This window comes from Salvelinus fontinalis, unplaced genomic scaffold, assembly GCF_029448725.1.
Source record: "Salvelinus fontinalis isolate EN_2023a unplaced genomic scaffold, ASM2944872v1 scaffold_0518, whole genome shotgun sequence".
In the NCBI taxonomy this organism is placed as follows: domain Eukaryota; kingdom Metazoa; phylum Chordata; class Actinopteri; order Salmoniformes; family Salmonidae; genus Salvelinus; species Salvelinus fontinalis.
Window position 1 is genome coordinate 91232 of NW_026600727.1, and position 11573 is coordinate 102804.

Below are 11573 nucleotides of genomic sequence, written 5' to 3' on the forward strand. Positions count from 1 at the left end.
ATGGAGTGCTGCATCAGATGACCTGGCCTCCACAATCACCCAACCTCAACCCAATTGAGATGGTTTGGGATGAGTTGGACCGCAGAGTGAAGGAAAAGCAACCAACAAGTACTCAGCATATGTGAGAACTCCTTCAAGACTGCTGGAAAAGCATTCCAGGTGAAGCTGGGTGAGAGAATGCCAAGAGTGTGCAAAGCTGTCATCAAGGCAAAGGGTTTGAATAATCTCAAATATATTTTGAGTTGTTTAACACTTTTTTGGTTACAACATGATTCCATATGTATTATTCTCAGTTTTGATGTTTTCACTATTATTCTACAATGTAGAAAATAGTAAAAATAAAGAAAAACCCTTAAATGAGTTTGTGTGTCCAAACTTTTGACTGTTACTGTATATTAGAGTTGGCTTTAGGCACTTAAAGTCACAGATCTAGGATCAGTTGACCTCCACATAATGTTAACATGAGCCACTAATATCTTACTTCAGTATTGTCTATAGCAGTTTCTTCATTAAGACTTATATTTGGCCTTAATGTACACTGCTCAAAAAAATAAAGGGAACAATTAAACAACACAATGTAACTCCAAGTCAATCACACTTCTGTGAAATCAAACTGTCCACTTAGGAAGCAACACTGATTGACAATAAATTTCACATGCTGTTGTGCAAATGGAATAGACAACAGGTGGAAATTATAGGCAATTAGCAAGACACCCCCAATAAAGGAGTGGTTCTGCTGGTGGTGACCACAGACCACTTCTCATTTCCTATGCTTCCTGGGTGATGTTTTGTTCACTTTTGAATGCTGGCGGTGCTTTCACTCTAGTGGTAGCATGAGACGGAGTCTACAACCCACACAAGTGGCTCAGGTAGTGCAGCTCATCCAGGATGGCACATCAATGCGAGCTGTGGCAAGGAGGTTTGCTGTGTCTGTCAGCGTAGTGTCCAGAGCATGGAGGCGCTACCAGGAGACAGGCCAGTACATCAGGACAGGAGACGTGGAGGAGGCCGTAGGAGGGCAACAACCCAGCAGCAGGACCGCTACCTCCGCCTTTGTGCAAGGAGGAGTAGGAGGAGCACTGCCAGAGCCCTGCAAAATGACCTCCAGCAGGCCACAAATGTGCATGTGTCTGCTCAAACGGTCAGAAACAGACTCCATGAGGGTGGTATGAGGGCCCGACGTCCACAGGTGGGGGTTGTGCTTACAGCCCAACACCGTGCAGGACGTTTGGCATTTGCCAGAGAACACCAAGATTGGCAAATTTGCCACTGGCGCCCTGTGCTCTTCACAGATGAAAGCAGGTTCACACTGAGCACATGTGACAGACGTGACAGAGTCTGGAGACGCTGTGGAGAACCTTCTGCTGCCTGCAACATCCTCCAGCATGACCGGTTTGGCGGTGGGTCAGTCGGTGTGGGGTGGCATTTCTTTGGGGACAGCCCTCCATGTGCTCGCCAGAGGTAGCCTGACTGCCATTAGATGCCGAGATGAGATCCTCAGACCCCTTGTGAGACCATATGCTGGTGCTGTTGGCCCTGGGTTCCTCCTAATGCAAGACAATGCTAGACCTCATGTGGCTGGAGTGTGTCAGCAGTTCCTGCAAGAGGAAGGCATTGATGCTATGGACTGGCCCGCCCGTTCCCCAGACCTGAATCCAATTGAGCACATCTGGGACATCATGTCTCGCTCCATCCACCAACGCCACGTTGCACCACAGACTGTCCAGGAGTTGGCGGATGCTTTAGTCCAGGTCTGGGTGGAGATCCCTCAGGAGACCATCCGCCACCTCATCAGGAGCATGCCCAGGCGTTGTAGGGAGGTCATACAGGCACGTGGAGGCCACACACACTACTGAGCCTCATTTTGACTTGTTTTAAGGACATTACATCAAAGTTGGATCAGCCTGTATTGTGGTTTTCCACTTTAATTTTGAGTGTGACTCCAAATCCAGACCTCCATGGGTTGATAAATTTGATTTCCATTGACCATTTTTGTGTGATTTTGTTGTCAGCACATTCAACTATGTAAAGAAAAAAGTATTTAATAAGAATATTTCATTCATTCAGATCTAGGATGTGTTATTTTAGTGTTCCCTTTATTTTTTTGAGCAGTGTATATGACTTTGTGGTTGTGGGAGGGGGGGATTTCAACTGCTGGCTGGAATTCTCACTCAACTGTACCACTAATATGAACCTGTTCTACAGACTCTTGTAGACTACTATGCACTGAAAAACAGTTAATATGTTACAAATCAAAGCTTAACATTGAAATTTGTGATTTCAAATGATTAAGTTAAATTCAGATAGGCATGTTATGTGCTCTCTAACACAAACATAAAATGTGTTGTTGCTGTAGACCTTTTAACAGATCTAGGAGCAGTTGACCACAGAATGTTAACATTAGCCACTAATATCTGACTTCAGTACTGTCTATAGCTGTTTGTTCATTAATACTTATATGTGGCCTTAATATACAGCATTTGACCTGGTAAAGGAGAGGGGGATGGGAGCAGAGAAGGGGGTGGGAGGCTGCTCAATGATTGGCTGTAGTGTAGGGCGTGTCATACAATGTATCAAAATTTCAACTGCTGGCTGGAATTCTCACTCAACTGTACCACTAATATGAACCTGTTCTACAGACTCTTGTAGACTACTATGCACTGAAAAACAGTTAATATGTTACAAATCAAAGCTTAACATTGAAATATGGGATTTCAAATGATTAAGTTAAATTCAGATAGGCATGTTATGTGCTCTCTAACACAAACATAAAATGTGTTGTTGCTGTAGACCTTTTAACAGATCTAGTTGACCTCCACAGAATGTGCACATTAGCCACTAATATCTGACTTCAGTATAGTTTATAGAGGTGTATCTGTCTGTCTGTGTCTTTCAGTTTCTATTTAGACTACATCAAATATGAAGAAGCTGTGCAGCCACACCATGTTCAACATGTTACCTAATTAGCTAGCTAGCTGACAATCTGGTTGACCTGTAGCATATAAACATTTGTTGGCACAGAAAGAAAGGGGATATGAAAAATGATTGATCAAATTCCTCCTGACACTATCTGACTGGGTTAATAACTTAATATTAAGTTAATATGGACCCATTGTCTTAGACTTGAACTCTTGGACCAAACAGTGGGACTCTGATTTCAGCCATAGGGACTTGTGACTCGACTCCTGACTCCAACATTGGTGACTTTGACTCAACTCAGAGTAGCCATAGGGTCTTGTGAATTGACTCGGACTTATGCTTTTGTGACTCAACTACAACACTGCTGCCATTACATGGCTACTACTACTGCTTCAACTACCAATTCTAGCAAGTTGTACCCCAGGTTGGGTACACTTTTCTGCTGCTCCCTCAAAAACATTAAGCAGACATTTTGATTATACCTCCCTCCCCATAACTCTCTGTTGGGGTGAAGCTTTCAACAAATATACGCAGCAAGAGGATTACAACAGCTAACACAGGAAGCTGAAATCCTGGGGTCTGCCTTATGTTCCCTCAGTTCTACCCCAGTTTTAAAATGTGCTTTTCATCCATGACCAGGCCATGTTTCGGCCATTTTGCGCGCTAGGCAAGTCTGCAATAGACCTTCTACCCGGAAAAGAAATAGGCCTATAGTGTACAATGTTGGCCTATAATGTCCTTTTATAACTAGGCCTAACATTTGATAGCCTAAAACATGCAGTTGCATTGGCTTTATTAACCCAGTCCGGATTCCTGACAAAGGCTTATAGGGACTTGTCCTTTAAGATATGAACATCAGCTACCCATCAGCTACCCAATGTTATTATGAGTTTTCTTGAGGCTTTTTGCAAAGAGATCAATGCTGATGTAAAGGCCTACGTCTTCACAGCAGTACAAACCTGAAATCACGTATTATCATGACATTTTATTCCACATTGTGAAACCAGGGATCTAGTGGAAGATAAATGCAAATATGATTAAAAAAAGGCCTGTTATAAGAGAGAAAGAGAGATTGCGGGAGTAGCTGAGTGCCTATAGTGAGAGATGGCTGTTAATATCAGTAGGCTGTTTGAGTGGTCTGTGGGCAGGTAATTAATCTGATTGCTGATGGGTTAGGTTGCTAGATCGAATATTAACCTGCCATAAGCTACTTTTGTGTCAGCAAGTCTCCCCAGTTAAAAATGTACATATCCACCACTCCATCTCTCATGTACAGACCATTCAAGTAGCTGCACTTAACACCTCACTGATACTGATTGTGTAAGCTACAAACCCAAATTGTCTAAGGAAATGTGGCTAACAGTAATAACATTGCAGACATATTCAGAAATCTGGGCTGATGGAATCATTGTTATGCATATCTACTGGCCATAATTTCCGCTTGAGACCCTGCCCCTCCCCCACTGCAAAGTGCACAAAAGTACCAAACTATCAAAGGTTTTATAGGTCAACAGTCCCCCCCCCCTCCCCCTGACCTTTGTATATTATTTATATATACTTGTGTTCCCAAATGTACTTCCTGTATTGATTTGTTGTTAATAAAAATATAATAATAATAAAAGATACAGAGTTCCCCCTCCCCCATGTTGCAGCATAAATCTCTGCCCAAGGTTGCCATGTACACTATTTTGTGGTTTATTGATGTACTTTTAAAACTTTGCGGCAGGTGAAAGATTTTGGTCGCTAGGTGGAAGTTGTTATACTACTTCTATATTGCAACGTTACCAACATGGCATTTTTTAAAAATCATTATTTTCCCTGTATTCTGCTAAAATTGTGCTAGTGAAGGTGGGTTTTGAAGTCTGGTTTGCGCAGACTCCTAGAAATTTGAAGTTGACCTGGCAAGCCTGTCCCTGCCTGAGCGTGATCACCACTGAAGTAGCTGTGCAGCACGTGTTTTAAGGAAGAGGAGGATGGTTGCAGATGTTTGCATTCATGCAAGAAGGTAAGCTATTAACTAAACTGTTAACCAATATTTTAGCTAAAATTGTATTTGGTGTATTGACAAGCAATGCATGTTCTCGTTGTCTTTATTTTTAATGAATTAATGTCAGTCATGTATGTCTTTCGGTGGAATCCAACATGCATTGATGATGTCTGAAAGCCGCATTGTGTCAGATATACTGCGTCATGACAGATTGAAATTGGCAGGTTTATCCAAACAATTCATTAATGTGCAATTGTTACTTTGCATGTTTCTACCTTATAGGTATTTGTGGCTTGCTAACGGTTAGCATGCTACCCATGCTAGTTAAAAAAAAAAGAAGGTAGCTATGGTTGCAAGCTAGCTAATAAGTTTAGCATAATTGGTAAACGTGTCTTTGATTCAGAATACATGATTGTGGTTAACAATGTTGCATGTATTGGAAGATAATATTGCTATAGTGTAACAAGCTAGCAAGAAAAGCCAGTTCCTTTTCATCATTTTTGTCAAGTTATAAGCCTGTATGTGTGTTAAAATATTTAAACCCCCTCATTAAATTCATGTATTGAAGTTGCGCCCGTTTTTTATAGCACTTTCTTACCCAAATACCGTTTTTTACATTGAAATAATTCAGATGAAAATAAGAAATATGTTAAACTAATTAAGAAATAAGTGACCAGATTTTTTTTATTGAAAACCATGGACATTATTTTGGGTGGGGGGAGGGGCGTGGTGCGGTTCCTCGTTCTTCTTTTTTTTGCACATAAAAGAGTGAAACACCACAACAAGAATAAGGGTTGTGGAAAGTGTCAATTTTGGTAGGACTGTGACAATTCACTGTCTTGAAAAATACATACATACAATACATACATATATTGGCAGATTCTTTAACCAAATCCCTATTTCTTACACACATTTTTTAAGATCGAAAACATAATGGAAGATAAGAGTCCAGGAACCTACAAAGTAACCAATGCGGTATGTTTTCTGATTTGCCTAGTATTTAGAGTACGCTTGCCTTGCTTTAGCCAAACCACTCATACTGATTCTCTTTTAGTCCATCCATAAAAGAACATTCAGCTTTAGTTGCATGCAGGAACTTGCATAATGTGCTTATTTTATGCTTATACTTGCTTTTTTACCTTGAAAGTAGTTTTAAAAAACAGAAATGGTAATAGATGTTTGTTGGACCTCTTAGTCAATGATAACAGTCATTGGTGTCCCCCAGCCCATCCCCTGTTGTGTGCCGAGCAATCTTGTCATTCTATTAAGTCTCAACTATTCTTTTTGTCTTCCTTTACAAAGGCACTGCAGAGGCTAAGAAGGCGCATGTAAAATCTAAAGAAGCATAGTTCAACTTCAACCAGATTTGAAAAGGAAAAGAAAAGATAAATCCCGAAGCGCAGGTTTGTCAGTTGTTTAGAATGAGGATACTGGGGATGGTTGAATCGTTATCATATCCTATTGCCTAATTTGCACATGACTATCATTTTATTGTATCCTTAGATGTCAGACACCGAGGCTGCCAGTACCTCTGAGGCGGACAGTACTTCTGGGTCGATAGTCAATGTGTTGGATGATGCACCACCGTTGATCAGAACAGACAGTATATACGTAAGTTAAAGTGTCATTCAACACCAGCTTACAGTATGTAAGTTCTTGTGAATCAGCTTTGTAAATCAAAGATGGGCAAGTCTGCACTTTCATCCCATATTCATAGTATTATGACATAAACAAGTAGAGGAGCACAGTCGTAACTAATCAAAATGTGCCGGTGTCCAAATACTTTGTCATCTGTCTAGTTATCCAATATAATTTTTTTCTTCAATACAGTTGACCAAAGCTATGCTTGGATACAAGACTGATGACTCAATAACCAGCATTGGCAACAGTGTAGATGGTTATGTCCCAGGATCATCAGAGAAGGGCAATTTTTATGAAGAAAATCTGACAGGTATGTCTATACTTTACATACTAATGGACCTATTCTTAATTACAATGTCCTGTTTGAAAATGACATGTTTTCCACTGATGTTTTCCAGGAGAGATGTCAGTGATTCGGGCCAAAAAGTCAATGACCAAGGGATTGGGGCAAAAGAGAGACTCACACGGTAAGCATGTTTCCTGCTGCCTTCAGTCAGTGCAAGTCTGATGGCCTTGAGATAGAAGCTGTTTTTCAGTCCCAGCTTTGATGCACCTGTACTGACCTCGCCTTCTGGATGATAGTGGGGTGAACAGGCAGTGGCTCGGGTGGTTGTTGTCCTTGATTGTCTTTTTGGCCTTTCTGTGACATCGGGTGGTGTAGTTGTCCATGAGGGCAGGTAGTTTGCCCCCGGTGATGCGTTGTGCAGACCTCACTACCCTCAGGAGTGCCTTACGGTGTGGGCGGAACAGTTGCCGTACCATGCGGTGATACAGCCCGACAAGATGCTCTCGATTGTGCATCTGTAAAAGTTTGTGAGTGTTTTTGGTAACAAGCCAAATTTCTTCAGCCTCCTGAGGTTGTTTTGTTGATGTTGAGTGTGAGGTTATTTTCCTGACACCACACTCCGAGGGCCGTCACCTCCTCCATGTAGGCCGTCTCGTTGTTGTTGGTAATCAAGCCTACCACTGTAGTGTCGTCTGCAAACTTGACGATTGAGTTGGAGGAGTGCATGGCCACGCAGTCGTGGGTGAACAGGGAGTACAGGAGAGAGCTGAGAACGGCCCCAGTGTTGAGGATCAGCGGGGTGGAGATGTTTATACCTACCCTCACCACCTGGGGGCGGCCCGTCAGGAAGTCGAGGTCCCAGTTGCACAGGGCGGTGGGTCTCGAGCTTAATGACGAGTTTGGAGGGTACTATGGTGTTAAATGCTGAGCTGTAATCGATGAACAACATTCTTACATAGGTATTCCTCTTGTCCAGATGGGTTAGGGCAGTGTGATTGCGATTGCGTTGTCTGTGGACCTATTGGTGCGGTAAGCAAATTCGAGTGGGTCTAGGTGTCAGGTAGGGTGGAGGTGATATGATCCTTGACTAGTCTCTCAAAGCACTTCATGATGACGGAGGTGAGTGCTACTGGGTGCTAGTCATTTAGCTCAGTTACCTTAGCTTTCTTGGGAACATGAACAATGGTGTCCTTCTTGAAGCATGTGGGCACAGCAGGCTGGGATAAGGATTGATTGAATATGTCTGTAAACACACCAGCCAGCTGGTCTGCGCATGCTCTGAGGGCGCGGCTAGGAATGCCGTCTGGGCCAGCAGCCTTGTGAGTGTTAACACGTTTAAATGTTTTACTCACGTTGGCTGCAGTGAAGGAGAGCCCGCATGTTTTGGTAGCGGGCCGTGTCAGTGGTACTGTATTGTCCTCAAAGCAAGCAAAGAAGTTGTTTAGTTTGTCTGGGAGCAAGACATCGGTGTCCGCAACGGGGCTGGTTTTCTTTTTGTAATCCGTGATTGACTGTAGACCCTGCCACATACGTCTTGTGTCTGAGCCGTTGAATTGCGATTCTACTTTGTCTCTATACTGACGCTTAGCTTGTTTGATTGCCTTGCCTAGGGAATAGCTACATTGTTTGTGTTCGGTCATGTTTCCGGTCGCCTTGCCATGATTAAAAGCAGTGGTTCGCCCTTTCAAGTTTTGCGCGAATGCTGCCATCAATCCACGGTTTCTGGTTGGGGAAGGTTTTAATAGTCACCGTGGGTACAACATCACTGATGCACTTTCAAATAAACTCGATCCCAGTCCACGTGACCGAAGCAATCTTGAAACGTGGAATCAGATTGGTCGGACCAGCGTTGAACAGACCTGAGCACAGGCGTTTCCTGTTTTAGTTTCTGTCTATAGGCTGGGAGCAACAAAATGGAGTCGTGGTCAGATTTGCGAAAGGAGGGCGAGGGAGGGCTTTGTATACGTCGCAGAAGTTAGAGTAGCAATGAACCAGAATCATGCCTGCCCGGGTCACGCATTCCATATGCTGATAAAATTTAGGGAGCTTGTTTTCAGATTAGCCTCGCTAAAATCCCCATCTACAATAAAAGCAGCCTCAGGATATGTGGTTTCCATTTTACATAGAGTCCAATGAAGTTCTTTCAGGGCCGTTGAGGTATCTTCTTGGGGGGGATATACACGGCTGTGATTATAATCGAAGAGATTTCTCTAGGTAGATAATGCGGCCGGCATTTGTGAGGATTTCTAGGTCAGGTGAGTAAAAGGACTTGAGTTTCCTGTATGTTGTTATGATCACACCCCGAATTGTTAATCATAAGGCATACACCCCCGCCCTTCTTCTTACCAGAGAGATGTTTGTTTCTGAGATTTGTGAAGAAACCGGGTGACTCTACGTACTCTGATAACGTATCCCAAGTGAGCCATGTTTCCGTGAAATAGAGAATGTTACTATCTCTGATGTCTCTCTGGAAGGCAACCCTTGCTCGAATTTCGTCTACCTTGATGTCAAGAGATTGGACATTGGCGAGTAGTATACTCGTGAGATGTGGGCGATGTGCCCGTCTACAGAGCCTGACCAGAAGACCGCGCCATCTGCCATCTGTGGCGCCGTTGTTTTGGGTCACCTACAGGGATCTGATGCATTGCCCTGGGTGGTAGTCGAAACAGAGCATCCGCTTTGGGAAAGTCATATTCCTGGACTTAATGTTGGTAGTTGACGTTGCTCTTATATCCAGTAGTTCTTCCCGGCTGTATGTAATAAAACTTAAGATTTCCTGGGGTATCAATGTAAGAAATAACACATTAAAAAACAAAATACTGCATAGTTTCCTAAGAACGCGATGCGAGGCGACCATCTCTGTCGGTGCCATAAGTATTCTGGCCGTACTGTGCTGGTCCAGATCTGTTCTGTCTTCATCAGTTAGTGTATTTCCAACCATGCCAGCACAGAACGGTTCAGTTTGGATTGTACAGTGGTGTGAAAAAGGTTAGGATGGAGTCTGCCTTCATTTCAGCATGGTATTGTGCTTTCCCCTCTCAATACATGGCTGTATCTGTAGGGTTTTGGTGGCTGTAGCCGTCCCTCTCATACCATATTCAATAGGCTTGAATGGCACAGCTGTTATAAACCTGCATTTTGAGTTTTTCCAACAGTTATCGCTTATGGATTGGTTGATAGGTTGGATTGGGTGAAACTGACATGATTTCCACTGATGTTTTCCAGGAGAGATGTCAGCGATTCGGGCCAAATAGCCAATGACCAAGGGAAAGCTGGAACAAGAGACGTTCACACGGTAAACATGTTTCCTGCTATCTTCAGTCAGTGCATTTTCACTCTGGGAATAATGCTGACTCTAATTGGTTGTGCATTGATTTAACTTGCTGCAATTTGATTTTGTTTTTATTGTCTTTTACAAAATGTTATGTTTGAATAAATGGATGCAGCGGCCACTGATAGTTCATCAGAGAATGACTCTGAGAGAGAGGAGTCGTCTGAAGAATCCTATGAAGAAAATCTGACCGGTATGCCTATACCTTACATGGACGTATTCTTAATTACAATGTCCTTTTCGACATGTTTTCCACTGATGTTTTCCAGGAGAGATGTCAGCTATTCAGGCCAAACAGCCAATGGCCAAGGGAAAGCTGGGACAAAGGAGAGGCTCACACAGTAAGCATGTTTCCTGCTGCCTTCAGTCAGTGCGTTTTGACTCTGTAGTGTCAGCTTTTATTTATTTATTTTATTTTTATTTCACCTTTATTTAACCAGGTAGGCAAATTGAGAACACGTTCTCATTTACAATTGCGACCTGGTACTGTGCTAGTCCAGATCAATCCTGTTTTCATCAGTTAGTGTATTTCCAACCATGCCAGCACAGAACGGTTCAGTTTGGATTGGACACAAGTCAAGACGTTAGATCTGAACTAGTGTGTCAGAAGGATTACCACACTTTACATTGTTTTTCCTGGGTGAGGGAACTTAATTTAATAAGTATTGCTTTTATTAGAAGGATTACATTGCAAACCTTTTGATGGGCTTAGATTCCATACAGATTGACTCTGCCTTGATGTCAGCATTGCACATTCTTCTCTCACATCCTTATCTATGTAGTTATTTAGTTGGAATTGTTAGTTTAACCTCAACACTCTCTGCAGATACAGCTGCAACCTGGTAGAGTTAATACAGAGATGAACACATACTGTATTGTACTCAACCTTTATTTAATGTAGTCATTCATAATGTCATCTCTTTCCAAAGGTGCCAAAGGAACAAAAAGGTTTTGGTCGACAATAGAGGTGGATGCAGTTGAAGATTCCTTGAATGAATTTTATCCGAATGGGAAAAACGCCTGGAAAACAAGACTGTGAGAAATGCATTGCTGCTTCTGGCCAAGCGCTAGTAAACAGGGACAGGAGAGCAGTAAAGTTCTATGTACACAACAGAATAGTTGCAGATCAGAGAAAATAAGTGTAAATAAGCTTCTATCTTGGTGTACATCTGAGGATTTAATGGGACTTACTTGACTTAAGCTCATAGGCAGTTGATGAATGTCCTCCATCTCACTCTGTTTGGGGGAAGTTTTCCCAGGTGGGTGGTTCACTTTTGGAGTGACTAAGGTCTCAAGAATACAAAGCCTGCTGACTTTGAATGTTACAGAAAAATAAAATACATTTTTCTAAACTATTAATCTGTTACTTGGATATAATGACTCCATTACTGAAATGGTTGTTCCAGTTT

General features: G+C 42.5%; 1 long non-coding RNA gene across 6 annotated transcripts; it reads left to right on the forward strand.

Annotated features, from left to right (window-relative positions):
• The first annotated feature begins 3394 nt into the window (after nt 1-3394).
• LOC129846387 (uncharacterized) lies at nt 3395-11519 on the forward strand. 6 transcript variants are annotated; one of them, XR_008758244.1, is made up of 9 exons: nt 3395-4924; nt 5828-5881; nt 6209-6309; nt 6410-6517; nt 6737-6857; nt 6946-7014; nt 10059-10128; nt 10280-10505; nt 11094-11519. It is a non-coding gene; the product is annotated as an uncharacterized LOC129846387 (long non-coding RNA). The 6 variants fall into 6 exon arrangements; XR_008758243.1 differs by having other exon boundaries at nt 3395-6309; nt 10280-10357; nt 10434-10505; XR_008758241.1 differs by having other exon boundaries at nt 3395-5881.
• The last annotated feature ends 54 nt before the right edge of the window (nt 11520-11573 follow it).